Source organism: Malaya genurostris, chromosome 3, assembly GCF_030247185.1.
Source record: "Malaya genurostris strain Urasoe2022 chromosome 3, Malgen_1.1, whole genome shotgun sequence".
NCBI lineage: Eukaryota > Metazoa > Arthropoda > Insecta > Diptera > Culicidae > Malaya > Malaya genurostris.
The window spans coordinates 219,518,075-219,524,844 of NC_080572.1; positions in this window are offsets into that span (position 1 = coordinate 219,518,075).

A 6,770-nucleotide genomic window follows, 5' to 3' on the forward strand; every position below is an offset into this window, starting at 1 on the left:
AAAAAGACCAAATCGAACTTCAAAAACAAATATTACAGGACTTAAGGTCCCATACAAAATTGGTGAATTTTATCCGATTCTGGAATTACAGATGATGAGTTTATAAATTTCATGTAAATTGTTTAGCGTAATAATTTATGGCCATTCGAATCATTTTGGGCTATGCTAATTCCTGAATACCGGCTCTGGAAGTACCATAAATAATGACGAAAAACTCTAAAGTGGAACTTACTTCGACATCTCATGGAATGTTCAATCGATTGCCGCACGCTAAGATTGAAATTCGATATGTTTTGCAGTTTCGGCATTACAGGGTAATGAGTGATTAAAATCTCAATTTGCCGTTTAAAACGACGATAATTAAAATAATGTCATGAGAACTAAAACACCTAAGAATATCCATGCAAAAACACATGCGTATTGATAAAAAAAAGGTATCATCTCACTGCTAGGTGGATTAATCACGTTTTTTAGAGAAAAATGCGTTTAAAGTAACCGACGAGAATATTTGACTTATAAAATTAACATTATAATTATAAATGCAATCAAGATATTCATTCCTTTTTATAATTCGTCTGAACTACTGTTTGAGCAAATAAAAGAATAGTAAAATAAACACTTCACTGTACTGTTTCCGTTTAATATATAAATTGATCAAATACATTATTTCAATACAAGTAGCATCATGTTGAGCACATATAATTTCTGAAACCGAATTTTTTTTTATGCCAAAAGAATTACATGAAATGTCGAGATTTAGTGTCGTCATAATAAAACTTGTTCTGCTTTCTGGGACTTCCAAGACAACAACGAATTCGGAAATCTCAAAATTTTTGTAAGATTTTTTAATTTTTTTTTGAGAAAACACATAATCTGGACGTTTCATGTAATTCTAAAATAAAAAAATATGTTTGTATAATTTCGGAAATCTTAATTTTAAAAAATAGAAGAAAAATTCGAGATGATACTAGATTTCGACGTTTAAGGCAGTTCTAAGGTATTCGGCTTCAGTAAATCTCGACGTTTTATGCAATTCTGAGACCTTTGGCATCAAATTTATGTTTTAGATTTTGGAAATCTCAAAATCTTTCGAAGTATAACTCGAAGTGTTAAAAAAAAGTTTATTCAAGATGCCACTAAATCTCGACGTTCCATGCATTTTTGACATAAAAAAAATCGATTTCGAAAATGTCATCTACATATGCAGATATGCAGGCTCGAACGAAACATATGTGAAACATTGTCAAATCATAATGGCACATTGTTTAATTTTACTAGCAAAGCGACTAGATAATTCACCAAACTCGAAGTAATCTTCGACTGCAGTGAACGTTCGAATACAAGCGGCTATCGGTTCATTTTATCAAAAAAAAAGTCCTGTGGAATCTGTGCTGAAGCAGAGTTGCATTTCGTAGTGTTCTATTCGGTGTCCAAAAGTTTAAATACTTCCTGCCTGGTATAGAAATATTTCAACTAAAAATAGTTGGAACAATTTACACACGATTTCCCTAAATGTAAGACTACTTTATTTCCAAGTCGGATAAATCACACGAGAATTCGATCGTAATAAAACAAAAATAAAATGTGTCATTTCCATCAACAGCAAAATAAATATTTAGCATTATGTTAAAGTAGTACGCAAATAGTGTTGTGATGTGCATGCTGCTCCAAAAATAGTGTCAATCGCGGTGACATCTGCAAGTATTCGCCACGCTGAATGAGCAAATTTTTGTCACACGTTTCATATGTCAGCCAAGATATCTGTTTTCTGTGTTTTTACTACATTGGTGAAGTTTGATGACGCCGTTTGTTTTCGAAAGGAAATAGAAAAATGGTGAAATATGAAAGAATTTCTTTTTATTCAATATCCTATCTTATATATGTACATGAAGCCAAGGTAAGAATGCACGATATTTGCAATCCTACAGTTTGCGGAATATTTGAGGCTACCGCAAAATAAGATTAATAGTGTAAACATGGTTCAATAATATTCTCTCCGCATGACTTTCAGTGTTGGTTGTGAATGCCACTATCAACACTTTACCTTAACAAACGATCGATCTTTCGATCTACTGGTTTATCAAACGCCTAAAAATAGATAAACAACGATACATCTAACTATAAAAGCTCAGTTTCGTCGTTCGAATGGGCGATGCTCGCCCCATTAACCACTGAGAATAGCCACACCATGTGTTGGATTGGACAATGATGCTTTTCAGGCCCGTATCGAGCATTTCGTTTCGGGAGGGGCTCTCAGATGGAAAAACAATGTTACTGAAGATTGCTTAAGTAGTTAATTTCATTTTGCCAGCGTTTTTAACAGACACCTTAAACCTTTACACTGGAACTCCAAGTGTATTGATACATTTTCTTCGAGAATGTAAGTATTTCATTGCAATACGGATGAGGAACATAATTTTTAATGACTCCAATAGAAAAGATGAGAATTGATTGATATAAACACATTTTCCAAAACGGCCACATTCGTAGTTTTTTTCGCTCGCCTCAGACATAATGCCCCAGCAGCCGTAAAATATGTCTCACAACAAATCAGTGGCATGACACACAACAAAAGACATTTTATCCCACAACAATGATGCATTATGCTTCTTGAAATGTCCATAAAGTTACTGTTTTGAGATAATCAGTATGTCAAAGAAATGGCGGATAAAACATCTATTTAGTCGAAGCAAAACCTTACATCGAAAAGCTGCCAAATGAAATTTATAGTTTTTTCATACTTTCCTGCAAACGACAACCACCAAACTTGCATAGCAGAAAGATCCTACGAAAAGATAATGTTAGTGATAAAACTTTGGTTCAGAAAAGTCTTCAATGCTTAAGAAAGGAAAGGGGGCATTTTGGCTAGTAGGGGCGCTTTATAAAACTTTCCCCTATCATTCTTAGGTATTTAAATAGAATTTGTGACTGTGACCGAGAGAAGGTTATTGTAATACATTTCTTAGCGTTTACTGTCATGCCATTTCAGTACCACATGTCTAAAACCTTCTAAATGTCCATTTCTAGAGCACAAAAATCCACAAGACTCGCTTACTTCGACTCGTGGAGAACGGAGAGTATCTTCTAAATTTGTAGGTCACATTAGATGATGGCCATACAAACCTACTTCAGCTGTACAGGTTACGGTATCAGCTTAAGTAGCGGTCAAAAATTCCAGCTTTGGTAACAGATAACAGTTCGAGGAGGCCAAATCAGGTGAACAAGTTGGATAGGCAAGTAATTGGAAAACTAAACCGTTTATTTTAACTATGGTAGCCATGCTCATCTGCTTCATGTAAAACCCTTTCACGACGATTTCACTTTATGTCTTCAATCACTTTAGTACTACAAAAGTATACTATGACAATCCCAGAAAACCGGCATCATAATCTTTCCGAGCCATTGCGCCTCCCTTCCAAGCAGTCCATTGTCGGGTAATCATTTATTTCTCTAGCGTATAAAATAGATCCAGCCAAACATGTACTCGAAGTGCACTTACGTTCGTCTTTTTATTCCTAAATAAGCATGTGCGAGATCCAGCGACAGGATATCTTTCTCATTTGTAGAATCTTGCCCAACTATGGTAAACTTGCCCACTTTCGCTTTCCAGTCAACCAGTACAATTGTCATATTATTGTTGTCGAATATTTTGCCCTGTATTCAATTTCCATTTTATTTAGTTTTGACACTGTTCGCTTCGTATCAAACATTTTTTTTGTTACTGTTTCTGATTTCGGGAGTAGCCAGGGCCCCTCGCAATACCACGCAAAACAAATTTTATGCCAGCCATGCTTTATGCAGTACCAATTTGGTTGCCGTTCCACCAAAACGCTTCAAAGGATTCCAGAAAATGCTTCAAAGGATTCAAAATAAAATTCTGAAAATGATTTCAAAGCGTCCTTTCTGGTTTAGTACAAATGAGTTACATATACTAAGAATTATAGAACCATTAGATGTAACATAATATTATAAGCATATTCCGACAATAATCGATGCAATCTTCAATTCTGTATTAGTTAGTAAGTTAGTATACATAAGTATTTTGAAGAGATGATTAAAGACTGTCCCAGAATGTATGGACGCAACCAGAAACCGCTCCCATTTTGCAATGGTTCAGAATCTGTCAATTTTTATGGCTGCGTCCTGTTATTTACACTCTTCTCTAACCACTTGTGCAGTTGTTTATTCGTTTTCATTAGTCTGTTTCGAATGGCGTTCGAGCAAAAGAAGGAGGTTTCAGTTCGGGATATGGCCAAAAAAGTGTGCACTTCGAAGTTAAATGTTCTTCGTGCTAAAGAGCGTTTGAATCTTCGAACCTATAAGAAGCAGAAACAACCAAAACGTAGTCCGAAACAAGAAGCATCGATCAGGCCGAGGGTTCGAAAGCTGTACAATACGATTCTTGCTGGAAATTTGAACTGCATAATCATGGACGACGAAACCTACGTGAAACTCGATTACAAATCCTTGCCGGGACCACAATATTATACGGTGCGAGAAGGGTAAGTGTCAAACCAGTCCGAGACATCGATTGAAGTCGAAAAATTTGGTAAGAAAGCTTTGATTTGGCAAGCAATTTGTAGCTGCGATAAGATTTCGAAACCCTTCATCACCACTGCTTCAATGAACAGCGAAATATACATCAAGGAATGTTTCCAAAAACGACTTCTACCCATGATTCGAAGCCACAAGAATCCCGCTGTCTTCTGGCTAGATCTTGCTTCTTGCCACTACTCGAAACCAACGGTAGAATGGTATACTACCAAAAATGTCACTTTCGTTCCAAAAGACATGAATCCACCAAATTGCCCACAACTTCGACCAATTGAGGAATTTTGGGCATTAACGAAGGCACATCTTAGGAAACCAGTCTCGGCAACCGAAACCATTCAACAGTTCGAAAAAGATTGGAAAAAAGTGTCAAAACTTGTCGCCAAGAAGTCTGTACGGAATTTAATGAGAAAAGAAGTAAATGTTGAGAATAATATTCTGTTGTTGTAGTCTAATATTATCAGTATATCGAATAAAGTTTGAATATCTAACACTTGTGAATTATTTACAGCGAAATCAAAGTGCGTCCATACTTTCTGGGACAGTCTTTAAGACTATTTTCATAAATGTCAGAATGTTTACTAATCCATAGGATTGTTATGGTTACAATTCATGCGATGTATTGAGTTTCGGAGAAAGTCCTATGTCCAGAATGATCAACTCAGAACGTTAGAACGATTTTCCAATAGAATGGGTCAATCGATGGGTTTCAAAAGTGCATAGACTTAGTTATTTTTTGTTAGATACTTTGAGAAAATCGATATTATTTGGTTTCGACCACGTATGTATAAGACCCTCTCAATATCTATTTGTACAGTGCAACAATGCACGAAGCTTGCAAAGATATGAAGTACTCTGAAGTCAGCATACATTACTTCAAATGACGACAATTCTCTGCATGAATCATTCACTAATAGCATGAAAAGGAGTGACACGAAGCAGCTTCCTTGTTTCGACTAGTGGAGAACAGAAAGAAGGATCTTCACGTGCACCACAACTATTTCATTTTGAAGGCCACATTAGTGTCTTGGTCGGTTCAGGTTCTAAAAAAACCGGTCAAAAACTGCACAATGAAACTTCCGCGAAGCTCTTTTGTGCCGGAGCATTGTTTCGAAAAAAACCTGTTTTTATCCACCTAGTGGTGTAATGATGCCTTTCTCATATTACTCATTACATCATAAATATTACCGTGAAATTCGCTAAACACCACTGTTCATTGAATAGAAATAGGAAAATTTGTTCGGACCTAATATCACAAACTCTACAAATCCTGGTTATTCTGTAGTTCCGGAAATAGTATCCACAACAAATTTAGGAATTCCGTATGATACCTTTGAACATATAAGTTTGTGAAAATCGATTTGGCCATCTTGAAGCAAGTTTGGTGATTTGCAGTTTTCAACCACCATTTCAAATTCTTTCGAAACTGGATTCAGATGACCGGAGTAGCCGAAGGTGATTCGTTTGCCAGCAACAAATATGACCTACAAATTGGAACAGTTTTGATCCTAGTTAAACCTAGACTTACTATCTCATATGCTCTATTTTGATTAAACCAATTAAACGAAATTCAAAAAAAATGAAACGAACCTGCGTTTTGGTACTTCTGCATATGTAAGTCAAGCTAAAAAGCATGAGTCAGCAGTATAAAACATGTAGTAGGATTATTATTATTATTATTATTATTATTATTATTATTATTATTATTATTATTATTATTATTATTATTATTATTATTATTATTATTATTATTATTATTATTATTATTATTATTATTATTATTATTATTATTATTATTATTATTATTATTGTTAATGTGGACATCACTACACAACCGGCACGGTATTACTGCACTACCGGCTGTGAAAATTGCATATTTTGTCAAATAAACCTCAATTCATTGACACCGTCTTAAACTAATATCACAAACTAGTAGCAGACATCCGTAACCGTTTCGTTTGCTTTATAGCGTTTACGAAATAGAACAAAGCACGCATCGTTCGTGCCGTGTTTTCTTCTTCCACATTACACGGTTTTGTATTGTCATTCTATATGGCAATTTGAAAGCTTCGACACTCGTTGCCCTGTAACTACGGAACCGGAAGTTGGATCCGGATGAAATTTCACAGTAGCTTCAAAGATAATATGAGCTTCAATTCAAATGAAGATTTGTGAAAATCGGTTCAAGCATCGCAGAGAAATCGAAGTGAATTTTATTT